Raw genomic sequence first — 27,559 nt, forward strand, 5'->3', positions numbered from 1 at the left:
CTGACCTCACCCAATCTGACTAGGCTCCTCCTATACCCATTCTGCCCAGGCTCCTCCTATACCCCTCCTATTTGACCCCACCCAATCTGACTTGGCTCCTCCTAAGCCCCTCCTCTGCTGTCTGACCCCACCCATTCTGCCCAGGCTCCTCCTATTTGACCCCACCCAATCTGACTAGGCTCCTCCTATACCCCCTCTGCCCAGGCTCCTCCTAAGCCCGTCCTCTGCTGTCTGACCCCACCCATTCTGCCCAGGCTCCCCCTATACCCCCTCCTCTCTGACCCCACCCATTCTGCCCAGGCTCCTCCTAAGCCCCTCCTCTGCTGTCTGACCCCACCCATTCTGCCCAGGCTCCTCCTATAACCCCTCCTCTCTGACTCCACCCATTCTGCCCAGGCTCCTCCTATACCCCCTCCTCTCTGACTCCACCCATTCTGCCCAGGCTCCTCCCATACCCCTCTGACCCCACCCATTCTGCCCAGGCTCCTCCTATTTGACCACACCCAATCTGACTAGGCTCCTCCTAAGCCCGTCCTCTGCTGTCTGACCCCACCCATTCTGCCCAGGCTCCTCCTATACCCCCTCCTCTCTGACCCCACCCATTCTGCCCAGGCTCCTCCTATACCCCTCCTATTTGACCCCACCCAATCTGACTTGGCTCCTCCTAAGCCCCTCCTCTGCTGTCTGACCCCACCCATTCTGCCCAGGCTCCGCCTAAGCCCCTCCTCTCTGACCCCACCCATTCTGCCCAGGCTCCGCCTAAGCCCCTCCTCTCTGACCCCACCCATTCTGCCCAGGCTCCTCCTAAGCCCCTCCTCTGCTGTCTGACCCCACCCATTCTGCCCAGGCTCCTCCTATAACCCCTCCTCTCTGACCCCACCCATTCTGCCCAGGCTCCTCCTATACCCCTCCTATTTGACCCCACCCAATCTGACTTGGCTCCTCCTAAGCCCCTCCTCTGCTGTCTGACCCCACCCATTCTGCCCAGGCTCCGCCTAAGCCCCTCCTCTCTGACCCCACCCATTCTGCCCAGGCTCCGCCTAAGCCCCTCCTCTCTGACCCCACCCATTCTGCCCAGGCTCCTCCTAAGCCCCTCCTCTGCTGTCTGACCCCACCCATTCTGCCCAGGCTCCTCCTATAACCCCTCCTCTCTGACTCCACCCATTCTGCCCAGGCTCCTCCTATACCCCCTCCTCTCTGACCCCACCCATTCTGCCCAGGCTCCTCCTAAGCCCCTCCTCTGCTGTCTGACCCCACCCATTCTGCCCAGGCTCCTCCTATACCCCTCCTCTCTGACCTCACCCAATCTGACTAGGCTCCTCCTATACCCATTCTGCCCAGGCTCCTCCTATACCCCTCCTATTTGACCCCACCCAATCTGACTTGGCTCCTCCTAAGCCCCTCCTCTGCTGTCTGACCCCACCCATTCTGCCCAGGCTCCTCCTATTTGACCCCACCCAATCTGACTAGGCTCCTCCTATACCCCCTCTGCCCAGGCTCCTCCTAAGCCCGTCCTCTGCTGTCTGACCCCACCCATTCTGCCCAGGCTCCTCCTATACCCCTCCTATTTGACCCCACCCAATCTGACTTGGCTCCTCCTAAGCCCCTCCTCTGCTGTCTGACCCCACCCATTCTGCCCAGGCTCCTCCTATTTGACCCCACCCAATCTGACTAGGCTCCTCCTATACCCCCTCTGCCCAGGCTCCTCCTAAGCCCGTCCTCTGCTGTCTGACCCCACCCATTCTGCCCAGGCTCCTCCTATACCCCCTCCTCTCTGACCCCACCCATTCTGCCCAGGCTCCTCCTAAGCCCCTCCTCTGCTGTCTGACCCCACCCATTCTGCCCAGGCTCCTCCTATAACCCCTCCTCTCTGACTCCACCCATTCTGCCCAGGCTCCTCCTATACCCCCTCCTCTCTGACTCCACCCATTCTGCCCAGGCTCCTCCCATACCCCTCTGACCCCACCCATTCTGCCCAGGCTCCTCCTATTTGACCACACCCAATCTGACTAGGCTCCTCCTAAGCCCGTCCTCTGCTGTCTGACCCCACCCATTCTGCCCAGGCTCCTCCTATACCCCCTCCTCTCTGACCCCACCCATTCTGCCCAGGCTCCTCCTATACCCCTCCTATTTGACCCCACCCAATCTGACTTGGCTCCTCCTAAGCCCCTCCTCTGCTGTCTGACCCCACCCATTCTGCCCAGGCTCCGCCTAAGCCCCTCCTCTCTGACCCCACCCATTCTGCCCAGGCTCCGCCTAAGCCCCTCCTCTCTGACCCCACCCATTCTGCCCAGGCTCCTCCTAAGCCCCTCCTCTGCTGTCTGACCCCACCCATTCTGCCCAGGCTCCTCCTATAACCCCTCCTCTCTGACCCCACCCATTCTGCCCAGGCTCCTCCTATACCCCTCCTATTTGACCCCACCCAATCTGACTTGGCTCCTCCTAAGCCCCTCCTCTGCTGTCTGACCCCACCCATTCTGCCCAGGCTCCGCCTAAGCCCCTCCTCTCTGACCCCACCCATTCTGCCCAGGCTCCGCCTAAGCCCCTCCTCTCTGACCCCACCCATTCTGCCCAGGCTCCTCCTAAGCCCCTCCTCTGCTGTCTGACCCACCCATTCTGCCCAGGCTCCTCCTATAACCCCTCCTCTCTGACTCCACCCATTCTGCCCAGGCTCCTCCTATACCCCCTCCTCTCTGACCCCACCCAATCTGACTAGGCTCTCCTAAGCCCCTCCTCTGCTGTCTGACCCCACCCAACCTGCCCAGGCTCCTCCTATACCCCTCCTCTCTGACCCCACCTAATCTGACTAGGCTCTCCTAAGCCCCTCCTCTGCTGTCTGACCCCACCCATTCTGCCCAGGCTCCTCCTATTTGACCCCACCCAATCTGACTTGGTTCCTCCTAAGCCCCTCCTCTGCTGTCTGGCCCCACCCAACCTGCCCAGGCTCCTCCTATACCCCTCCTCTCTGACCCCACCCAATCTGAGTAGGCTCCTCCTAAGCCCCTCCTCTGCTGTCTGACCCCACCCATTCTGCCCAGGCTCCTCCTATACCCCCTCCTCTCTGACTCCACCCATTCTGCCCAGGCTCCTCCTATACCCCCTCCTCTCTGACTCCACCCATTCTGCCCAGGCTCCTCCTAAGCCCCTCCTCTGCTGTCTGACCCCACCCATTCTGTCCAGGCTCCTCCTAAGCCACTCCTCTCTGACCCCACCCATTCTGCCCAGGCTCCTCCTAAGCCCCTCCTCTGCTGTCTGACCCCACCCATTCTGCCCAGGCTCCTCCTAAGCCACTCCTCTCTGACCCCACCCATTCTGCCCAGGCTCCTCCTAAGCCCCTCCTCTGCTGTCTGACCCCACCCAACCTGCCCAGGCTCCTCCTATACCCCTCCTCTCTGACCCCACCCAATCTGACTAGGCTCTCCTAAGCCCCTCCTCTGCTGTCTGACCCCACCCATTCTGCCCAGGCTCCTCCTATTTGACCCCACCCAATCTGACTAGGTTCCTCCTAAGCCCCTCCTCTGCTGTCTGGCCCCACCCAACCTGCCCAGGCTCCTCCTATACCCCTCCTCTCTGACCCCACCCAATCTGACTAGGCTCCTCCTAAGCCCCTCCTCTGCTGTCTGACCCCACCCATTCTGCCCAGGCTCCTCCTATACCCCCTCCTCTCTGACTCCACCCATTCTGCCCAGGCTCCTCCTATACCCCCTCCTCTCTGACTCCACCCATTCTGCCCAGGCTCCTCCTAAGCCCCTCCTCTGCTGTCTGACCCCACCCATTCTGTCCAGGCTCCTCCTAAGCCACTCCTCTCTGACCCCACCCATTCTGCCCAGGCTCCTCCTAAGCCCCTCCTCTGCTGTCTGACCCCACCCATTCTGCCCAGGCTCCTCCTAAGCCACTCCTCTCTGACCCCACCCATTCTGCCCAGGCTCCTCCTAAGCCCCTCCTCTGCTGTCTGACCCCACCCAACCTGCCCAGGCTCCTCCTATACCCCTCCTCTCTGACCCCACCCAATCTGACTAGGCTCTCCTAAGCCCCTCCTCTGCTGTCTGACCCCACCCATTCTGCCCAGGCTCCTCCTATTTGACCCCACCCAATCTGACTAGGTTCCTCCTAAGCCCCTCCTCTGCTGTCTGGCCCCACCCAACCTGCCCAGGCTCCTCCTATACCCCTCCTCTCTGACCCCACCCAATCTGACTAGGCTCCTCCTAAGCCCCTCCTCTGCTGTCTGACCCCACCCATTCTGGCCAGGCTCCTCCTATACCCCCTCCTCTCTGACTCCACCCATTCTGCCCAGGCTCCTCCTATACCCCCTCCTCTCTGACTCCACCCATTCTGCCCAGGCTCCTCCTAAGCCCCTCCTCTGCTGTCTGACCCCACCCATTCTGCCCAGGCTCCTCCTAAGCCACTCCTCTCTGACCCCACCCATTCTGCCCAGGCTCCTCCTAAGCCCCTCCTCTGCTGTCTGACCCCACCCATTCTGCCCAGGCTCCTCCTATACCCCTCCTCTCTGACCTCACCCAATCTGACTAGGCTCCTCCTATACCCATTCTGCCCAGGCTCCTCCTATACCCCTCCTATTTGACCCCACCCAATCTGACTTGGCTCCTCCTAAGCCCCTCCTCTGCTGTCTGACCCCACCCATTCTGCCCAGGCTCCTCCTATTTGACCCCACCCAATCTGACTAGGCTCCTCCTATACCCCCTCTGCCCAGGCTCCTCCTAAGCCCGTCCTCTGCTGTCTGACCCCACCCATTCTGCCCAGGCTCCTCCTATACCCCCTCCTCTCTGACCCCACCCATTCTGCCCAGGCTCCTCCTAAGCCCCTCCTCTGCTGTCTGACCCCACCCATTCTGCCCAGGCTCCTCCTATAACCCCTCCTCTCTGACTCCACCCATTCTGCCCAGGCTCCTCCTATACCCCCTCCTCTCTGACTCCACCCATTCTGCCCAGGCTCCTCCCATACCCCTCTGACCCCACCCATTCTGCCCAGCCTCCTCCTATTTGACCACACCCAATCTGACTAGGCTCCTCCTAAGCCCGTCCTCTGCTGTCTGACCCCACCCATTCTGCCCAGGCTCCTCCTATACCCCCTCCTCTCTGACCCCACCCATTCTGCCCAGGCTCCTCCTATACCCCTCCTATTTGACCCCACCCAATCTGACTTGGCTCCTCCTAAGCCCCTCCTCTGCTGTCTGACCCCACCCATTCTGCCCAGGCTCCGCCTAAGCCCCTCCTCTCTGACCCCACCCATTCTGCCCAGGCTCCGCCTAAGCCCCTCCTCTCTGACCCCACCCATTCTGCCCAGGCTCCTCCTAAGCCCCTCCTCTGCTGTCTGACCCCACCCATTCTGCCCAGGCTCCTCCTATAACCCCTCCTCTCTGACCCCACCCATTCTGCCCAGGCTCCTCCTATACCCCTCCTATTTGACCCCACCCAATCTGACTTGGCTCCTCCTAAGCCCCTCCTCTGCTGTCTGACCCCACCCATTCTGCCCAGGCTCCTCCTATACCCCTCCTATTTGACCCCACCCAATCTGACTTGGCTCCTCCTAAGCCCCTCCTCTGCTGTCTGACCCCACCCATTCTGCCCAGGCTCCGCCTAAGCCCCTCCTCTCTGACCCCACCCATTCTGCCCAGGCTCCGCCTAAGCCCCTCCTCTCTGACCCCACCCATTCTGCCCAGGCTCCTCCTAAGCCCCTCCTCTGCTGTCTGACCCCACCCATTCTGCCCAGGCTCCTCCTATAACCCCTCCTCTCTGACCCCACCCATTCTGCCCAGGCTCCGCCTAAGCCCCTCCTCTCTGACCCCACCCATTCTGCCCAGGCTCCTCCTAAGCCCCTCCTCTGCTGTCTGACCCCACCCATTCTGCCCAGGCTCCTCCTATAACCCCTCCTCTCTGACTCCACCCATTCTGCCCAGGCTCCTCCTATACCCCCTCCTCTCTGACCCCACCCATTCTGCCCAGGCTCCGCCTAAGCCCCTCCTCTCTGACCCCACCCATTCTGCCCAGGCTCCTCCTAAGCCCCTCCTCTGCTGTCTGACCCCACCCATTCTGCCCAGGCTCCTCCTATAACCCCTCCTCTCTGACTCCACCCATTCTGCCCAGGCTCCTCCTATACCCCCTCCTCTCTGACCCCACCCATTCTGCCCAGGCTCCTCCTAAGCCCCTCCTCTGCTGTCTGACCCCACCCATTCTGCCCAGGCTCCTCCTATACCCCTCCTCTCTGACCTCACCCAATCTGACTAGGCTCCTCCTATACCCATTCTGCCCAGGCTCCTCCTATACCCCTCCTATTTGACCCCACCCAATCTGACTTGGCTCCTCCTAAGCCCCTCCTCTGCTGTCTGACCCCACCCATTCTGCCCAGGCTCCTCCTATTTGACCCCACCCAATCTGACTAGGCTCCTCCTATACCCCCTCTGCCCAGGCTCCTCCTAAGCCCGTCCTCTGCTGTCTGACCCCACCCATTCTGCCCAGGCTCCTCCTATACCCCTCCTATTTGACCCCACCCAATCTGACTTGGCTCCTCCTAAGCCCCTCCTCTGCTGTCTGACCCCACCCATTCTGCCCAGGCTCCTCCTATTTGACCCCACCCAATCTGACTAGGCTCCTCCTATACCCCCTCTGCCCAGGCTCCTCCTAAGCCCGTCCTCTGCTGTCTGACCCCACCCATTCTGCCCAGGCTCCTCCTATACCCCCTCCTCTCTGACCCCACCCATTCTGCCCAGGCTCCTCCTAAGCCCCTCCTCTGCTGTCTGACCCCACCCATTCTGCCCAGGCTCCTCCTATAACCCCACCTCTCTGACTCCACCCATTCTGCCCAGGCTCCTCCTATACCCCCTCCTCTCTGACTCCACCCATTCTGCCCAGGCTCCTCCCATACCCCTCTGACCCCACCCATTCTGCCCAGGCTCCTCCTATTTGACCACACCCAATCTGACTAGGCTCCTCCTAAGCCGGTCCTCTGCTGTCTGACCCCACCCATTCTGCCCAGGCTCCTCCTATACCCCCTCCTCTCTGACCCCACCCATTCTGCCCAGGCTCCTCCTATACCCCTCCTATTTGACCCCACCCAATCTGACTTGGCTCCTCCTAAGCCCCTCCTCTGCTGTCTGACCCCACCCATTCTGCCCAGGCTCCGCCTAAGCCCCTCCTCTGCTGTCTGACCCCACCCATTCTGCCCAGGCTCCTCCTATAACCCCTCCTCTCTGACCCCACCCATTCTGCCCAGGCTCCTCCTATACCCCTCCTATTTGACCCCACCCAATCTGACTTGGCTCCTCCTAAGCCCCTCCTCTGCTGTCTGACCCCACCCATTCTGCCCAGGCTCCGCCTAAGCCCCTCCTCTCTGACCCCACCCATTCTGCCCAGGCTCCGCCTAAGCCCCTCCTCTCTGACCCCACCCATTCTGCCCAGGCTCCTCCTAAGCCCCTCCTCTGCTGTCTGACCCCACCCATTCTGCCCAGGCTCCTCCTATAACCCCTCCTCTCTGACTCCACCCATTCTGCCCAGGCTCCTCCTATACCCCCTCCTCTCTGACCCCACCCATTCTGCCCAGGCTCCTCCTAAGCCCCTCCTCTGCTGTCTGACCCCACCCATTCTGCCCAGGCTCCTCCTATACCCCTCCTCTCTGACCTCACCCAATCTGACTAGGCTCCTCCTATACCCATTCTGCCCAGGCTCCTCCTATACCCCTCCTATTTGACCCCACCCAATCTGACTTGGCTCCTCCTAAGCCCCTCCTCTGCTGTCTGACCCCACCCATTCTGCCCAGGCTCCTCCTATTTGACCCCACCCAATCTGACTAGGCTCCTCCTATACCCCCTCTGCCCAGGCTCCTCCTAAGCCCGTCCTCTGCTGTCTGACCCCACCCATTCTGCCCAGGCTCCTCCTATACCCCTCCTATTTGACCCCACCCAATCTGACTTGGCTCCTCCTAAGCCCCTCCTCTGCTGTCTGACCCCACCCATTCTGCCCAGGCTCCTCCTAAGCCACTCCTCTCTGACCCCACCCATTCTGCCTAGGCTCCTCCTAAGCCACTCCTCTCTGACCCCACCCATTCTGCCCAGGCTCCTCCTAAGCCCCTCCTCTGCTGTCTGACCCCACCCAACCTGCCCAGGCTCCTCCTATACCCCTCCTCTCTGACCCCACCCAATCTGACTAGGCTCTCCTAAACCCCTCCTCTGCTGTCTGACCCCACCCATTCTGCCCAGGCTCCTCCTATTTGACCCCACCCAATCTGACTAGGTTCCTCCTAAGCCCCTCCTCTGCTGTCTGGCCCCACCCAACCTGCCCAGGCTCCTCCTATACCCCTCCTCTCTGACCCCACCCAATCTGACTAGGCTCCTCCTAAGCCCCTCCTCTGCTGTCTGACCCCCACCCATTCTGCCCAGGCTCCTCCTATACCCCCTCCTCTCTGACTCCACCCATTCTGCCCAGGCTCCTCCTATACCCCCTCCTCTCTGACTCCACCCATTCTGCCCAGGCTCCTCCCATACCCCTCTGACCCCACCCATTCTGCCCAGGCTCCTCCTATTTGACCACACCCAATCTGACTAGGCTCCTCCTAAGCCCGTCCTCTGCTGTCTGACCCCACCCATTCTGCCCAGGCTCCTCCTATACCCCCTCCTCTCTGACCCCACCCATTCTGCCCAGGCTCCTCCTATACCCCTCCTATTTGACCCCACCCAATCTGACTTGGCTCCTCCTAAGCCCCTCCTCTGCTGTCTGACCCCACCCATTCTGCCCAGGCTCCGCCTAAGCCCCTCCTCTCTGACCCCACCCATTCTGCCCAGGCTCCTCCTAAGCCCCTCCTCTGCTGTCTGACCCCCACCCATTCTGCCCAGGCTCCTCCTATAACCCCTCCTCTCTGACTCCACCCATTCTGCCCAGGCTCCTCCTATACCCCCTCCTCTCTGACCCCACCCATTCTGCCCAGGCTCCTCCTAAGCCCCTCCTCTGCTGTCTGACCCCACCCATTCTGCCCAGGCTCCTCCTATACCCCTCCTCTCTGACCTCACCCAATCTGACTAGGCTCCTCCTATACCCATTCTGCCCAGGCTCCTCCTATAACCCCTCCTCTCTGACTCCACCCATTCTGCCCAGGCTCCTCCTATACCCCCTCCTCTCTGACTCCACCCATTCTGCCCAGGCTCCTCCCATACCCCTCTGACCCCACCCATTCTGCCCATGCTCCTCCTATTTGACCACACCCAATCTGACTAGGCTCCTCCTAAGCCCCTCCTCTGCTGTCTGACCCCACCCATTCTGACCAGGCTCCTCCTATTTGACCCCACCCAATCTGACTTGGCTCCTCCTAAACCCCTCCTCTGCTGTCTGGCCCCACCCATTCTGCCCAGGCTCCTCCTATACCCCCTCTTCTCTGACTCCACCCATTCTGCCCAGGCTCCTCCTATACCCCTCCTCTCTGACCTCACCCAATCTGACTAGGCTCCTCCTATACCCATTCTGCCCAGGCTCCTCCTATAACCCCTCCTCTCTGACTCCACCCAATCTGCCCAGGCTCCTCCTATTTGACCCCACCCAATCTGACTAGGTTCCTCCTAAGCCCCTCCTCTGCTGTCTGACCCCACCCATTCTGCCCAGGCTCCTCCTATTTGACCCCACCCAATCTGACTTGGCTCCTCCTAAACCCCTCCTCTGCTGTCTGGCCCCACCCATTCTGCCCAGGCTCCTCCTATACCCCCTCTTCTCTGACTCCACCCATTCTGCCCAGGCTCCTCCAATACCCCTCCTCTCTGACCCCACCCAATCTGACTAGGCTCCTCCTAAGCCCCTCATCTGCTGTCTGACCCCACCCATTCTGCCCAGGCTCCTCCTATACACTTCCTCTCTGACCCCACCCAATCTGACTAGGCTCCTCCTAAGCCCCTCCTCTGCTGTCTGACCCCACCCATTCTGCCCAGGCTCCTGCTATACCCCCTCCTCTCTGACTCCACCCATTCTGCCCAGGCTCCTCCTATTTGACCCCACCCAATCTGACTAGGCTCCTCCTAAGCCCGTCCTCTGCTGTCTGACCCCACCCATTCTGCCCAGGCTCCTCCTATACCCCCTCCTCTCTGACCCCACCCATTCTGCCCAGGCTCCTCCTATACCCCCTCTGCCCAGGCTCCTCCTATTTGACCCCACCCAATCTGACTTGGCTCCTCCTAAGCCCCTCCTCTGCTGTCTGACCCCACCCATTCTGCCCAGGCTCCTCCTATTTGACCCCACCCAATCTGCCCAGGCTCCTCCTCTGCTGTCTGACCCCACCCATTCTGCCCAGGCTCCTCCTAAGCCCCTCCTCTGCTGTCGCCACCCATTCTGCCCAGGCTCCTCCCATACCCCTCTGATCCCACCCATTCTGCCCAGGCTCCTCCTATACCCCTCCTATACCCCTCCTATTTGACCCCACCCGACTTGGCTCCTCCTAAGCCCCTCCTCTGCTGTCTGACCCCACCCATTCTGCCCAGGCTCCTCCTAAGCCACTCCTCTCTGACCCCACCCATTCTGCCCAGGCTCCTCCTAAGCCCCTCCTCTGCTGTCTGACCCCACCCAACCTGCCCAGGCTCCTCCTATACCCCTCCTCTCTGACCCCACCCAATCTGACTAGGCTCTCCTAAGCCCCTCCTCTGCTGTCTGACCCCACTCATTCTGCCCAGGCTCCTCCTATTTGACCCCAACCAATCTGACTAGGTTCCTCCTAAGCCCCTCCTCTGCTGTCTGGCCCCACCCAACCTGCCCAGGCTCCTCCTATACCCCTCCTCTCTGACCCCACCCAATCTGACTAGGCTCCTCCTAAGCCCCTCCTCTGCTGTCTGACCCCACCCATTCTGGATAGGCTCCTCCTATACCCCCTCCTCTCTGACTCCACCCATTCTGCCCAGGCTCCTCCTATACCCCCTCCTCTCTGACTCCGCCCATTCTGCCCAGGCTCCTCCTAAGCCCCTCCTCTGCTGTCTGACCCCACCCATTCTGCCCAGGCTCCTCCTAAGCCACTCCTCTCTGACCCCACCCATTCTGCCCAGGCTCCTCCTAAGCCCCTCCTCTGCTGTCTGACCCCACCCATTCTGCCCAGGCTCCTCCTATACCCCTCCTCTCTGACCTCACCCAATCTGACTAGGCTCCTCCTATACCCATTCTGCCCAGGCTCCTCCTATACCCCTCCTATTTGACCCCACCCAATCTGACTTGGCTCCTCCTAAGCCCCTCCTCTGCTGTCTGACCCCACCCATTCTGCCCAGGCTCCTCCTATTTGACCCCACCCAATCTGACTAGGCTCCTCCTATACCCCCTCTGCCCAGGCTCCTCCTAAGCCCGTCCTCTGCTGTCTGACCCCACCCATTCTGCCCAGGCTCCTCCTATACCCCCTCCTCTCTGACCCCACCCATTCTGCCCAGGCTCCTCCTAAGCCCCTCCTCTGCTGTCTGACCCCACCCATTCTGCCCAGGCTCCTCCTATAACCCCTCCTCTCTGACTCCACCCATTCTGCCCAGGCTCCTCCTATACCCCCTCCTCTCTGACTCCACCCATTCTGCCCAGGCTCCTCCCATACCCCTCTGACCCCACCCATTCTGCCCAGGCTCCTCCTATTTGACCACACCCAATCTGACTAGGCTCCTCCTAAGCCCGTCCTCTGCTGTCTGACCCCACCCATTCTGCCCAGGCTCCTCCTATACCCCCTCCTCTCTGACCCCACCCATTCTGCCCAGGCTCCTCCTATACCCCTCCTATTTGACCCCACCCAATCTGACTTGGCTCCTCCTAAGCCCCTCCTCTGCTGTCTGACCCCACCCATTCTGCCCAGGCTCCGCCTAAGCCCCTCCTCTCTGACCCCACCCATTCTGCCCAGGCTCCGCCTAAGCCCCTCCTCTCTGACCCCACCCATTCTGCCCAGGCTCCTCCTAAGCCCCTCCTCTGCTGTCTGACCCCACCCATTCTGCCCAGGCTCCTCCTATAACCCCTCCTCTCTGACCCCACCCATTCTGCCCAGGCTCCTCCTATACCCCTCCTATTTGACCCCACCCAATCTGACTTGGCTCCTCCTAAGCCCCTCCTCTGCTGTCTGACCCCACCCATTCTGCCCAGGCTCCGCCTAAGCCCCTCCTCTCTGACCCCACCCATTCTGCCCAGGCTCCGCCTAAGCCCCTCCTCTCTGACCCCACCCATTCTGCCCAGGCTCCTCCTAAGCCCCTCCTCTGCTGTCTGACCCCACCCATTCTGCCCAGGCTCCTCCTATAACCCCTCCTCTCTGACTCCACCCATTCTGCCCAGGCTCCTCCTATACCCCCTCCTCTCTGACCCCACCCATTCTGCCCAGGCTCCTCCTAAGCCCCTCCTCTGCTGTCTGACCCCACCCATTCTGCCCAGGCTCCTCCTATACCCCTCCTCTCTGACCTCACCCAATCTGACTAGGCTCCTCCTATACCCATTCTGCCCAGGCTCCTCCTATACCCCTCCTATTTGACCCCACCCAATCTGACTTGGCTCCTCCTAAGCCCCTCCTCTGCTGTCTGACCCCACCCATTCTGCCCAGGCTCCTCCTATTTGACCCCACCCAATCTGACTAGGCTCCTCCTATACCCCCTCTGCCCAGGCTCCTCCTAAGCCCGTCCTCTGCTGTCTGACCCCACCCATTCTGCCCAGGCTCCTCCTATACCCCTCCTATTTGACCCCACCCAATCTGACTTGGCTCCTCCTAAGCCCCTCCTCTGCTGTCTGACCCCACCCATTCTGCCCAGGCTCCTCCTATTTGACCCCACCCAATCTGACTAGGCTCCTCCTATACCCCCTCTGCCCAGGCTCCTCCTAAGCCCGTCCTCTGCTGTCTGACCCCACCCATTCTGCCCAGGCTCCTCCTATACCCCCTCCTCTCTGACCCCACCCATTCTGCCCAGGCTCCTCCTAAGCCCCTCCTCTGCTGTCTGACCCCACCCATTCTGCCCAGGCTCCTCCTATAACCCCTCCTCTCTGACTCCACCCATTCTGCCCAGGCTCCTCCTATACCCCCTCCTCTCTGACTCCACCCATTCTGCCCAGGCTCCTCCCATACCCCTCTGACCCCACCCATTCTGCCCAGGCTCCTCCTATTTGACCACACCCAATCTGACTAGGCTCCTCCTAAGCCCGTCCTCTGCTGTCTGACCCCACCCATTCTGCCCAGGCTCCTCCTATACCCCCTCCTCTCTGACCCCACCCATTCTGCCCAGGCTCCTCCTATACCCCTCCTATTTGACCCCACCCAATCTGACTTGGCTCCTCCTAAGCCCCTCCTCTGCTGTCTGACCCCACCCATTCTGCCCAGGCTCCGCCTAAGCCCCTCCTCTCTGACCCCACCCATTCTGCCCAGGCTCCGCCTAAGCCCCTCCTCTCTGACCCCACCCATTCTGCCCAGGCTCCTCCTAAGCCCCTCCTCTGCTGTCTGACCCCACCCATTCTGCCCAGGCTCCTCCTATAACCCCTCCTCTCTGACCCCACCCATTCTGCCCAGGCTCCTCCTATACCCCTCCTATTTGACCCCACCCAATCTGACTTGGCTCCTCCTAAGCCCCTCCTCTGCTGTCTGACCCCACCCATTCTGCCCAGGCTCCGCCTAAGCCCCTCCTCTCTGACCCCACCCATTCTGCCCAGGCTCCGCCTAAGCCCCTCCTCTCTGACCCCACCCATTCTGCCCAGGCTCCTCCTAAGCCCCTCCTCTGCTGTCTGACCCCACCCATTCTGCCCAGGCTCCTCCTATAACCCTTCCTCTCTGACTCCACCCATTCTGCCCAGGCTCCTCCTATACCCCCTCCTCTCTGACCCCACCCAATCTGACTAGGCTCTCCTAAGCCCCTCCTCTGCTGTCTGACCCCACCCAACCTGCCCAGGCTCCTCCTATACCCCTCCTCTCTGACCCCACCTAATCTGACTAGGCTCTCCTAAGCCCCTCCTCTGCTGTCTGACCCCACCCATTCTGCCCAGGCTCCTCCTATTTGACCCCACCCAATCTGACTAGGTTCCTCCTAAGCCCCTCCTCTGCTGTCTGGCCCCACCCAACCTGCCCAGGCTCCTCCTATACCCCTCCTCTCTGACCCCACCCAATCTGACTAGGCTCCTCCTAAGCCCCTCCTCTGCTGTCTGACCCCACCCATTCTGCCCAGGCTCCTCCTATACCCCCTCCTCTCTGACTCCACCCATTCTGCCCAGGCTCCTCCTATACCCCCTCCTCTCTGACTCCACCCATTCTGCCCAGGCTCCTCCTAAGCCCCTCCTCTGCTGTCTGACCCCACCCATTCTGTCCAGGCTCCTCCTAAGCCACTCCTCTCTGACCCCACCCATTCTGCCCAGGCTCCTCCTAAGCCCCTCCTCTGCTGTCTGACCCCACCCATTCTGCCCAGGCTCCTCCTAAGCCACTCCTCTCTGACCCCACCCATTCTGCCCAGGCTCCTCCTAAGCCCCTCCTCTGCTGTCTGACCCCACCCAACCTGCCCAGGCTCCTCCTATACCCCTCCTCTCTGACCCCACCCAATCTGACTAGGCTCTCCTAAGCCCCTCCTCTGCTGTCTGACCCCACCCATTCTGCCCAGGCTCCTCCTATTTGACCCCACCCAATCTGACTAGGTTCCTCCTAAGCCCCTCCTCTGCTGTCTGGCCCCACCCAACCTGCCCAGGCTCCTCCTATACCCCTCCTCTCTGACCCCACCCAATCTGACTAGGCTCCTCCTAAGCCCCTCCTCTGCTGTCTGACCCCACCCATTCTGGCCAGGCTCCTCCTATACCCCCTCCTCTCTGACTCCACCCATTCTGCCCAGGCTCCTCCTATACCCCCTCCTCTCTGACTCCACCCATTCTGCCCAGGCTCCTCCTAAGCCCCTCCTCTGCTGTCTGACCCCACCCATTCTGCCCAGGCTCCTCCTAAGCCACTCCTCTCTGACCCCACCCATTCTGCCCAGGCTCCTCCTAAGCCCCTCCTCTGCTGTCTGACCCCACCCATTCTGCCCAGGCTCCTCCTATACCCCTCCTCTCTGACCTCACCCAATCTGACTAGGCTCCTCCTATACCCATTCTGCCCAGGCTCCTCCTATACCCCTCCTATTTGACCCCACCCAATCTGACTTGGCTCCTCCTAAGCCCCTCCTCTGCTGTCTGACCCCACCCATTCTGCCCAGGCTCCTCCTATTTGACCCCACCCAATCTGACTAGGCTCCTCCTATACCCCCTCTGCCCAGGCTCCTCCTAAGCCCGTCCTCTGCTGTCTGACCCCACCCATTCTGCCCAGGCTCCTCCTATACCCCCTCCTCTCTGACCCCACCCATTCTGCCCAGGCTCCTCCTAAGCCCCTCCTCTGCTGTCTGACCCCACCCATTCTGCCCAGGCTCCTCCTATAACCCCTCCTCTCTGACTCCACCCATTCTGCCCAGGCTCCTCCTATACCCCCTCCTCTCTGACTCCACCCATTCTGCCCAGGCTCCTCCCATACCCCTCTGACCCCACCCATTCTGCCCAGCCTCCTCCTATTTGACCACACCCAATCTGACTAGGCTCCTCCTAAGCCCGTCCTCTGCTGTCTGACCCCACCCATTCTGCCCAGGCTCCTCCTATACCCCCTCCTCTCTGACCCCACCCATTCTGCCCAGGCTCCTCCTATACCCCTCCTATTTGACCCCACCCAATCTGACTTGGCTCCTCCTAAGCCCCTCCTCTGCTGTCTGACCCCACCCATTCTGCCCAGGCTCCGCCTAAGCCCCTCCTCTCTGACCCCACCCATTCTGCCCAGGCTCCGCCTAAGCCCCTCCTCTCTGACCCCACCCATTCTGCCCAGGCTCCTCCTAAGCCCCTCCTCTGCTGTCTGACCCCACCCATTCTGCCCAGGCTCCTCCTATAACCCCTCCTCTCTGACCCCACCCATTCTGCCCAGGCTCCTCCTATACCCCTCCTATTTGACCCCACCCAATCTGACTTGGCTCCTCCTAAGCCCCTCCTCTGCTGTCTGACCCCACCCATTCTGCCCAGGCTCCTCCTATACCCCTCCTATTTGACCCCACCCAATCTGACTTGGCTCCTCCTAAGCCCCTCCTCTGCTGTCTGACCCCACCCATTCTGCCCAGGCTCCGCCTAAGCCCCTCCTCTCTGACCCCACCCATTCTGCCCAGGCTCCGCCTAAGCCCCTCCTCTCTGACCCCACCCATTCTGCCCAGGCTCCTCCTAAGCCCCTCCTCTGCTGTCTGACCCCACCCATTCTGCCCAGGCTCCTCCTATAACCCCTCCTCTCTGACCCCACCCATTCTGCCCAGGCTCCGCCTAAGCCCCTCCTCTCTGACCCCACCCATTCTGCCCAGGCTCCTCCTAAGCCCCTCCTCTGCTGTCTGACCCCACCCATTCTGCCCAGGCTCCTCCTATAACCCCTCCTCTCTGACTCCACCCATTCTGCCCAGGCTCCTCCTATACCCCCTCCTCTCTGACCCCACCCATTCTGCCCAGGCTCCGCCTAAGCCCCTCCTCTCTGACCCCACCCATTCTGCCCAGGCTCCTCCTAAGCCCCTCCTCTGCTGTCTGACCCCACCCATTCTGCCCAGGCTCCTCCTATAACCCCTCCTCTCTGACTCCACCCATTCTGCCCAGGCTCCTCCTATACCCCCTCCTCTCTGACCCCACCCATTCTGCCCAGGCTCCTCCTAAGCCCCTCCTCTGCTGTCTGACCCCACCCATTCTGCCCAGGCTCCTCCTATACCCCTCCTCTCTGACCTCACCCAATCTGACTAGGCTCCTCCTATACCCATTCTGCCCAGGCTCCTCCTATACCCCTCCTATTTGACCCCACCCAATCTGACTTGGCTCCTCCTAAGCCCCTCCTCTGCTGTCTGACCCCACCCATTCTGCCCAGGCTCCTCCTATTTGACCCCACCCAATCTGACTAGGCTCCTCCTATACCCCCTCTGCCCAGGCTCCTCCTAAGCCCGTCCTCTGCTGTCTGACCCCACCCATTCTGCCCAGGCTCCTCCTATACCCCTCCTATTTGACCCCACCCAATCTGACTTGGCTCCTCCTAAGCCCCTCCTCTGCTGTCTGACCCCACCCATTCTGCCCAGGCTCCTCCTATTTGACCCCACCCAATCTGACTAGGCTCCTCCTATACCCCCTCTGCCCAGGCTCCTCCTAAGCCCGTCCTCTGCTGTCTGACCCCACCCATTCTGCCCAGGCTCCTCCTATACCCCCTCCTCTCTGACCCCACCCATTCTGCCCAGGCTCCTCCTAAGCCCCTCCTCTGCTGTCTGACCCCACCCATTCTGCCCAGGCTCCTCCTATAACCCCTCCTCTCTGACTCCACCCATTCTGCCCAGGCTCCTCCTATACCCCCTCCTCTCTGACTCCACCCATTCTGCCCAGGCTCCTCCCATACCCCTCTGACCCCACCCATTCTGCCCAGGCTCCTCCTATTTGACCACACCCAATCTGACTAGGCTCCTCCTAAGCCGGTCCTCTGCTGTCTGACCCCACCCATTCTGCCCAGGCTCCTCCTATACCCCCTCCTCTCTGACCCCACCCATTCTGCCCAGGCTCCTCCTATACCCCTCCTATTTGACCCCACCCAATCTGACTTGGCTCCTCCTAAGCCCCTCCTCTGCTGTCTGACCCCACCCATTCTGCCCAGGCTCCGCCTAAGCCCCTCCTCTGCTGTCTGACCCCACCCATTCTGCCCAGGCTCCTCCTATAACCCCTCCTCTCTGACCCCACCCATTCTGCCCAGGCTCCTCCTATACCCCTCCTATTTGACCCCACCCAATCTGACTTGGCTCCTCCTAAGCCCCTCCTCTGCTGTCTGACCCCACCCATTCTGCCCAGGCTCCGCCTAAGCCCCTCCTCTCTGACCCCACCCATTCTGCCCAGGCTCCGCCTAAGCCCCTCCTCTCTGACCCCACCCATTCTGCCCAGGCTCCTCCTAAGCCCCTCCTCTGCTGTCTGACCCCACCCATTCTGCCCAGGCTCCTCCTATAACCCCTCCTCTCTGACTCCACCCATTCTGCCCAGGCTCCTCCTATACCCCCTCCTCTCTGACCCCACCCATTCTGCCCAGGCTCCTCCTAAGCCCCTCCTCTGCTGTCTGACCCCACCCATTCTGCCCAGGCTCCTCCTATACCCCTCCTCTCTGACCTCACCCAATCTGACTAGGCTCCTCCTATACCGATTCTGCCCAGGCTCCTCCTATACCCCTCCTATTTGACCCCACCCAATCTGACTTGGCTCCTCCTAAGCCCCTCCTCTGCTGTCTGACCCCACCCATTCTGCCAAGGCTCCTCCTATTTGACCCCACCCAATCTGACTAGGCTCCTCCTATACCCCCTCTGCCCAGGCTCCTCCTAAGCCCGTCCTCTGCTGTCTGACCCCACCCATTCTGCCCAGGCTCCTCCTATACCCCTCCTATTTGACCCCACCCAATCTGACTTGGCTCCTCCTAAGCCCCTCCTCTGCTGTCTGACCCCACCCATTCTGCCCAGGCTCCTCCTAAGCCACTCCTCTCTGACCCCACCCATTCTGCCTAGGCTCCTCCTAAGCCACTCCTCTCTGACCCCACCCATTCTGCCCAGGCTCCTCCTAAGCCCCTCCTCTGCTGTCTGACCCCACCCAACCTGCCCAGGCTCCTCCTATACCCCTCCTCTCTGACCCCACCCAATCTGACTAGGCTCTCCTAAACCCCTCCTCTGCTGTCTGACCCCACCCATTCTGCCCAGGCTCCTCCTATTTGACCCCACCCAATCTGACTAGGTTCCTCCTAAGCCCCTCCTCTGCTGTCTGGCCCCACCCAACCTGCCCAGGCTCCTCCTATACCCCTCCTCTCTGACCCCACCCAATCTGACTAGGCTCCTCCTAAGCCCCTCCTCTGCTGTCTGACCCCCACCCATTCTGCCCAGGCTCCTCCTATACCCCCTCCTCTCTGACTCCACCCATTCTGCCCAGGCTCCTCCTATACCCCCTCCTCTCTGACTCCACCCATTCTGCCCAGGCTCCTCCCATACCCCTCTGACCCCACCCATTCTGCCCAGGCTCCTCCTATTTGACCACACCCAATCTGACTAGGCTCCTCCTAAGCCCGTCCTCTGCTGTCTGACCCCACCCATTCTGCCCAGGCTCCTCCTATACCCCCTCCTCTCTGACCCCACCCATTCTGCCCAGGCTCCTCCTATACCCCTCCTATTTGACCCCACCCAATCTGACTTGGCTCCTCCTAAGCCCCTCCTCTGCTGTCTGACCCCACCCATTCTGCCCAGGCTCCGCCTAAGCCCCTCCTCTCTGACCCCACCCATTCTGCCCAGGCTCCTCCTAAGCCCCTCCTCTGCTGTCTGACCCCCACCCATTCTGCCCAGGCTCCTCCTATAACCCCTCCTCTCTGACTCCACCCATTCTGCCCAGGCTCCTCCTATACCCCCTCCTCTCTGACCCCACCCATTCTGCCCAGGCTCCTCCTAAGCCCCTCCTCTGCTGTCTGACCCCACCCATTCTGCCCAGGCTCCTCCTATACCCCTCCTCTCTGACCTCACCCAATCTGACTAGGCTCCTCCTATACCCATTCTGCCCAGGCTCCTCCTATAACCCCTCCTCTCTGACTCCACCCATTCTGCCCAGGCTCCTCCTATACCCCCTCCTCTCTGACTCCACCCATTCTGCCCAGGCTCCTCCCATACCCCTCTGACCCCACCCATTCTGCCCATGCTCCTCCTATTTGACCACACCCAATCTGACTAGGCTCCTCCTAAGCCCCTCCTCTGCTGTCTGACCCCACCCATTCTGACCAGGCTCCTCCTATTTGACCCCACCCAATCTGACTTGGCTCCTCCTAAACCCCTCCTCTGCTGTCTGGCCCCACCCATTCTGCCCAGGCTCCTCCTATACCCCCTCTTCTCTGACTCCACCCATTCTGCCCAGGCTCCTCCTATACCCCTCCTCTCTGACCTCACCCAATCTGACTAGGCTCCTCCTATACCCATTCTGCCCAGGCTCCTCCTATAACCCCTCCTCTCTGACTCCACCCAATCTGCCCAGGCTCCTCCTATTTGACCCCACCCAATCTGACTAGGTTCCTCCTAAGCCCCTCCTCTGCTGTCTGACCCCACCCATTCTGCCCAGGCTCCTCCTATTTGACCCCACCCAATCTGACTTGGCTCCTCCTAAACCCCTCCTCTGCTGTCTGGCCCCACCCATTCTGCCCAGGCTCCTCCTATACCCCCTCTTCTCTGACTCCACCCATTCTGCCCAGGCTCCTCCAATACCCCTCCTCTCTGACCCCACCCAATCTGACTAGGCTCCTCCTAAGCCCCTCATCTGCTGTCTGACCCCACCCATTCTGCCCAGGCTCCTCCTATACACTTCCTCTCTGACCCCACCCAATCTGACTAGGCTCCTCCTAAGCCCCTCCTCTGCTGTCTGACCCCACCCATTCTGCCCAGGCTCCTGCTATACCCCCTCCTCTCTGACCCCACCCATTCTGCCCAGGCTCCTCCTAAGCCCCTCCTCTGCTGTCTGACCCCACCCATTCTGCCCAGGCTCCTCCTATAACCCCTCCTCTCTGACCCCACCCATTCTGCCCAGGCTCCTCCTATACCCCTCCTATTTGACCCCACCCAATCTGACTTGGCTCCTCCTAAGCCCCTCCTCTGCTGTCTGACCCCACCCATTCTGCCCAGGCTCCGCCTAAGCCCCTCCTCTCTGACCCCACCCATTCTGCCCAGGCTCCGCCTAAGCCCCTCCTCTCTGACCCCACCCATTCTGCCCAGGCTCCTCCTAAGCCCCTCCTCTGCTGTCTGACCCCACCCATTCTGCCCAGGCTCCTCCTATAACCCCTCCTCTCTGACTCCACCCATTCTGCCCAGGCTCCTCCTATACCCCCTCCTCTCTGACCCCACCCATTCTGCCCAGGCTCCTCCTAAGCCCCTCCTCTGCTGTCTGACCCCACCCATTCTGCCCAGGCTCCTCCTATACCCCTCCTCTCTGACCTCACCCAATCTGACTAGGCTCCTCCTATACCCATTCTGCCCAGGCTCCTCCTATACCCCTCCTATTTGACCCCACCCAATCTGACTTGGCTCCTCCTAAGCCCCTCCTCTGCTGTCTGACCCCACCCATTCTGCCCAGGCTCCTCCTATTTGACCCCACCCAATCTGACTAGGCTCCTCCTATACCCCCTCTGCCCAGGCTCCTCCTAAGCCCGTCCTCTGCTGTCTGACCCCACCCATTCTGCCCAGGCTCCTCCTATACCCCTCCTATTTGACCCCACCCAATCTGACTTGGCTCCTCCTAAGCCCCTCCTCTGCTGTCTGACCCCACCCATTCTGCCCAGGCTCCTCCTATTTGACCCCACCCAATCTGACTAGGCTCCTCCTATACCCCCTCTGCCCAGGCTCCTCCTAAGCCCGTCCTCTGCTGTCTGACCCCACCCATTCTGCCCAGGCTCCTCCTATACCCCCTCCTCTCTGACCCCACCCATTCTGCCCAGGCTCCTCCTAAGCCCCTCCTCTGCTGTCTGACCCCACCCATTCTGCCCAGGCTCCTCCTATAACCCCTCCTCTCTGACTCCACCCATTCTGCCCAGGCTCCTCCTATACCCCCTCCTCTCTGACTCCACCCATTCTGCCCAGGCTCCTCCCATACCCCTCTGACCCCACCCATTCTGCCCAGGCTCCTCCTATTTGACCACACCCAATCTGACTAGGCTCCTCCTAAGCCCGTCCTCTGCTGTCTGACCCCACCCATTCTGCCCAGGCTCCTCCTATACCCCCTCCTCTCTGACCCCACCCATTCTGCCCAGGCTCCTCCTATACCCCTCCTATTTGACCCCACCCAATCTGACTTGGCTCCTCCTAAGCCCCTCCTCTGCTGTCTGACCCCACCCATTCTGCCCAGGCTCCGCCTAAGCCCCTCCTCTCTGACCCCACCCATTCTGCCCAGGCTCCGCCTAAGCCCCTCCTCTCTGACCCCACCCATTCTGCCCAGGCTCCTCCTAAGCCCCTCCTCTGCTGTCTGACCCCACCCATTCTGCCCAGGCTCCTCCTATAACCCCTCCTCTCTGACCCCACCCATTCTGCCCAGGCTCCTCCTATACCCCTCCTATTTGACCCCACCCAATCTGACTTGGCTCCTCCTAAGCCCCTCCTCTGCTGTCTGACCCCACCCATTCTGCCCAGGCTCCGCCTAAGCCCCTCCTCTCTGACCCCACCCATTCTGCCCAGGCTCCGCCTAAGCCCCTCCTCTCTGACCCCACCCATTCTGCCCAGGCTCCTCCTAAGCCCCTCCTCTGCTGTCTGACCCCACCCATTCTGCCCAGGCTCCTCCTATAACCCCTCCTCTCTGACTCCACCCATTCTGCCCAGGCTCCTCCTATACCCCCTCCTCTCTGACCCCACCCAATCTGACTAGGCTCTCCTAAGCCCCTCCTCTGCTGTCTGACCCCACCCAACCTGCCCAGGCTCCTCCTATACCCCTCCTCTCTGACCCCACCTAATCTGACTAGGCTCTCCTAAGCCCCTCCTCTGCTGTCTGACCCCACCCATTCTGCCCAGGCTCCTCCTATTTGACCCCACCCAATCTGACTAGGTTCCTCCTAAGCCCCTCCTCTGCTGTCTGGCCCCACCCAACCTGCCCAGGCTCCTCCTATACCCCTCCTCTCTGACCCCACCCAATCTGACTAGGCTCCTCCTAAGCCCCTCCTCTGCTGTCTGACCCCACCCATTCTGCCCAGGCTCCTCCTATACCCCCTCCTCTCTGACTCCACCCATTCTGCCCAGGCTCCTCCTATACCCCCTCCTCTCTGACTCCACCCATTCTGCCCAGGCTCCTCCTAAGCCCCTCCTCTGCTGTCTGACCCCACCCATTCTGTCCAGGCTCCTCCTAAGCCACTCCTCTCTGACCCCACCCATTCTGCCCAGGCTCCTCCTAAGCCCCTCCTCTGCTGTCTGACCCCACCCATTCTGCCCAGGCTCCTCCTAAGCCACTCCTCTCTGACCCCACCCATTCTGCCCAGGCTCCTCCTAAGCCCCTCCTCTGCTGTCTGACCCCACCCAACCTGCCCAGGCTCCTCCTATACCCCTCCTCTCTGACCCCACCCAATCTGACTAGGCTCTCCTAAGCCCCTCCTCTGCTGTCTGACCCCACCCATTCTGCCCAGGCTCCTCCTATTTGACCCCACCCAATCTGACTAGGTTCCTCCTAAGCCCCTCCTCTGCTGTCTGGCCCCACCCAACCTGCCCAGGCTCCTCCTATACCCCTCCTCTCTGACCCCACCCAATCTGACTAGGCTCCTCCTAAGCCCCTCCTCTGCTGTCTGACCCCACCCATTCTGGCCAGGCTCCTCCTATACCCCCTCCTCTCTGACTCCACCCATTCTGCCCAGGCTCCTCCTATACCCCCTCCTCTCTGACTCCACCCATTCTGCCCAGGCTCCTCCTAAGCCCCTCCTCTGCTGTCTGACCCCACCCATTCTGCCCAGGCTCCTCCTAAGCCACTCCTCTCTGACCCCACCCATTCTGCCCAGGCTCCTCCTAAGCCCCTCCTCTGCTGTCTGACCCCACCCATTCTGCCCAGGCTCCTCCTATACCCCTCCTCTCTGACCTCACCCAATCTGACTAGGCTCCTCCTATACCCATTCTGCCCAGGCTCCTCCTATACCCCTCCTATTTGACCCCACCCAATCTGACTTGGCTCCTCCTAAGCCCCTCCTCTGCTGTCTGACCCCACCCATTCTGCCCAGGCTCCTCCTATTTGACCCCACCCAATCTGACTAGGCTCCTCCTATACCCCCTCTGCCCAGGCTCCTCCTAAGCCCGTCCTCTGCTGTCTGACCCCACCCATTCTGCCCAGGCTCCTCCTATACCCCCTCCTCTCTGACCCCACCCATTCTGCCCAGGCTCCTCCTAAGCCCCTCCTCTGCTGTCTGACCCCACCCATTCTGCCCAGGCTCCTCCTATAACCCCTCCTCTCTGACTCCACCCATTCTGCCCAGGCTCCTCCTATACCCCCTCCTCTCTGACTCCACCCATTCTGCCCAGGCTCCTCCCATACCCCTCTGACCCCACCCATTCTGCCCAGCCTCCTCCTATTTGACCACACCCAATCTGACTAGGCTCCTCCTAAGCCCGTCCTCTGCTGTCTGACCCCACCCATTCTGCCCAGGCTCCTCCTATACCCCCTCCTCTCTGACCCCACCCATTCTGCCCAGGCTCCTCCTATACCCCTCCTATTTGACCCCACCCAATCTGACTTGGCTCCTCCTAAGCCCCTCCTCTGCTGTCTGACCCCACCCATTCTGCCCAGGCTCCGCCTAAGCCCCTCCTCTCTGACCCCACCCATTCTGCCCAGGCTCCGCCTAAGCCCCTCCTCTCTGACCCCACCCATTCTGCCCAGGCTCCTCCTAAGCCCCTCCTCTGCTGTCTGACCCCACCCATTCTGCCCAGGCTCCTCCTATAACCCCTCCTCTCTGACCCCACCCATTCTGCCCAGGCTCCGCCTAAGCCCCTCCTCTCTGACCCCACCCATTCTGCCCAGGCTCCTCCTAAGCCCCTCCTCTGCTGTCTGACCCCACCCATTCTGCCCAGGCTCCTCCTATAACCCCTCCTCTCTGACTCCACCCATTCTGCCCAGGCTCCTCCTATACCCCCTCCTCTCTGACCCCACCCATTCTGCCCAGGCTCCGCCTAAGCCCCTCCTCTCTGACCCCACCCATTCTGCCCAGGCTCCTCCTAAGCCCCTCCTCTGCTGTCTGACCCCACCCATTCTGCCCAGGCTCCTCCTATAACCCCTCCTCTCTGACTCCACCCATTCTGCCCAGGCTCCTCCTATACCCCCTCCTCTCTGACCCCACCCATTCTGCCCAGGCTCCTCCTAAGCCCCTCCTCTGCTGTCTGACCCCACCCATTCTGCCCAGGCTCCTCCTATACCCCTCCTCTCTGACCTCACCCAATCTGACTAGGCTCCTCCTATACCCATTCTGCCCAGGCTCCTCCTATACCCCTCCTATTTGACCCCACCCAATCTGACTTGGCTCCTCCTAAGCCCCTCCTCTGCTGTCTGACCCCACCCATTCTGCCCAGGCTCCTCCTATTTGACCCCACCCAATCTGACTAGGCTCCTCCTATACCCCCTCTGCCCAGGCTCCTCCTAAGCCCGTCCTCTGCTGTCTGACCCCACCCATTCTGCCCAGGCTCCTCCTATACCCCTCCTATTTGACCCCACCCAATCTGACTTGGCTCCTCCTAAGCCCCTCCTCTGCTGTCTGACCCCACCCATTCTGCCCAGGCTCCTCCTATTTGACCCCACCCAATCTGACTAGGCTCCTCCTATACCCCCTCTGCCCAGGCTCCTCCTAAGCCCGTCCTCTGCTGTCTGACCCCACCCATTCTGCCCAGGCTCCTCCTATACCCCCTCCTCTCTGACCCCACCCATTCTGCCCAGGCTCCTCCTAAGCCCCTCCTCTGCTGTCTGACCCCACCCATTCTGCCCAGGCTCCTCCTATAACCCCTCCTCTCTGACTCCACCCATTCTGCCCAGGCTCCTCCTATACCCCCTCCTCTCTGACTCCACCCATTCTGCCCAGGCTCCTCCCATACCCCTCTGACCCCACCCATTCTGCCCAGGCTCCTCCTATTTGACCACACCCAATCTGACTAGGCTCCTCCTAAGCCGGTCCTCTGCTGTCTGACCCCACCCATTCTGCCCAGGCTCCTCCTATACCCCCTCCTCTCTGACCCCACCCATTCTGCCCAGGCTCCTCCTATACCCCTCCTATTTGACCCCACCCAATCTGACTTGGCTCCTCCTAAGCCCCTCCTCTGCTGTCTGACCCCACCCATTCTGCCCAGGCTCCGCCTAAGCCCCTCCTCTGCTGTCTGACCCCACCCATTCTGCCCAGGCTCCTCCTATAACCTCTCCTCTCTGACCCCACCCATTCTGCCCAGGCTCCTCCTATACCCCTCCTATTTGACCCCACCCAATCTGACTTGGCTCCTCCTAAGCCCCTCCTCTGCTGTCTGACCCCACCCATTCTGCCCAGGCTCCGCCTAAGCCCCTCCTCTCTGACCCCACCCATTCTGCCCAGGCTCCGCCTAAGCCCCTCCTCTCTGACCCCACCCATTCTGCCCAGGCTCCTCCTAAGCCCCTCCTCTGCTGTCTGACCCCACCCATTCTGCCCAGGCTCCTCCTATAACCCCTCCTCTCTGACTCCACCCATTCTGCCCAGGCTCCTCCTATACCCCCTCCTCTCTGACCCCACCCATTCTGCCCAGGCTCCTCCTAAGCCCCTCCTCTGCTGTCTGACCCCACCCATTCTGCCCAGGCTCCTCCTATACCCCTCCTCTCTGACCTCACCCAATCTGACTAGGCTCCTCCTATACCCATTCTGCCCAGGCTCCTCCTATACCCCTCCTATTTGACCCCACCCAATCTGACTTGGCTCCTCCTAAGCCCCTCCTCTGCTGTCTGACCCCACCCATTCTGCCCAGGCTCCTCCTATTTGACCCCACCCAATCTGACTAGGCTCCTCCTATACCCCCTCTGCCCAGGCTCCTCCTAAGCCCGTCCTCTGCTGTCTGACCCCACCCATTCTGCCCAGGCTCCTCCTATACCCCTCCTATTTGACCCCACCCAATCTGACTTGGCTCCTCCTAAGCCCCTCCTCTGCTGTCTGACCCCACCCATTCTGCCCAGGCTCCTCCTAAGCCACTCCTCTCTGACCCCACCCATTCTGCCTAGGCTCCTCCTAAGCCACTCCTCTCTGACCCCACCCATTCTGCCCAGGCTCCTCCTATACCCCTCCTATTTGACCCCACCCAATCTGACTAGGTTCCTCCTAAGCCCCTCCTCTGCTGTCTGGCCCCACCCAACCTGCCCAGGCTCCTCCTATACCCCTCCTCTCTGACCCCACCCAATCTGACTAGGCTCCTCCTAAGCCCCTCCTCTGCTGTCTGACCCCCACCCATTCTGCCCAGGCTCCTCCTATACCCCCTCCTCTCTGACTCCACCCATTCTGCCCAGGCTCCTCCTATACCCCCTCCTCTCTGACTCCACCCATTCTGCCCAGGCTCCTCCCATACCCCTCTGACCCCACCCATTCTGCCCAGGCTCCTCCTATTTGACCACACCCAATCTGACTAGGCTCCTCCTAAGCCCGTCCTCTGCTGTCTGACCCCACCCATTCTGCCCAGGCTCCTCCTATACCCCCTCCTCTCTGACCCCACCCATTCTGCCCAGGCTCCTCCTATACCCCTCCTATTTGACCCCACCCAATCTGACTTGGCTCCTCCTAAGCCCCTCCTCTGCTGTCTGACCCCACCCATTCTGCCCAGGCTCCGCCTAAGCCCCTCCTCTCTGACCCCACCCATTCTGCCCAGGCTCCTCCTATAACCCCTCCTCTCTGACTCCACCCATTCTGCCCAGGCTCCTCCTATACCCCCTCCTCTCTGACCCCACCCATTCTGCCCAGGCTCCTCCTAAGCCCCTCCTCTGCTGTCTGACCCCACCCATTCTGCCCAGGCTCCTCCTATACCCCTCCTCTCTGACCTCACCCAATCTGACTAGGCTCCTCCTATACCCATTCTGCC

The sequence above is a fragment of the Lissotriton vulgaris genome, chromosome 7 (assembly GCF_964263255.1).
Source record: "Lissotriton vulgaris chromosome 7, aLisVul1.2, whole genome shotgun sequence".
NCBI classification, from domain to species: domain Eukaryota; kingdom Metazoa; phylum Chordata; class Amphibia; order Caudata; family Salamandridae; genus Lissotriton; species Lissotriton vulgaris.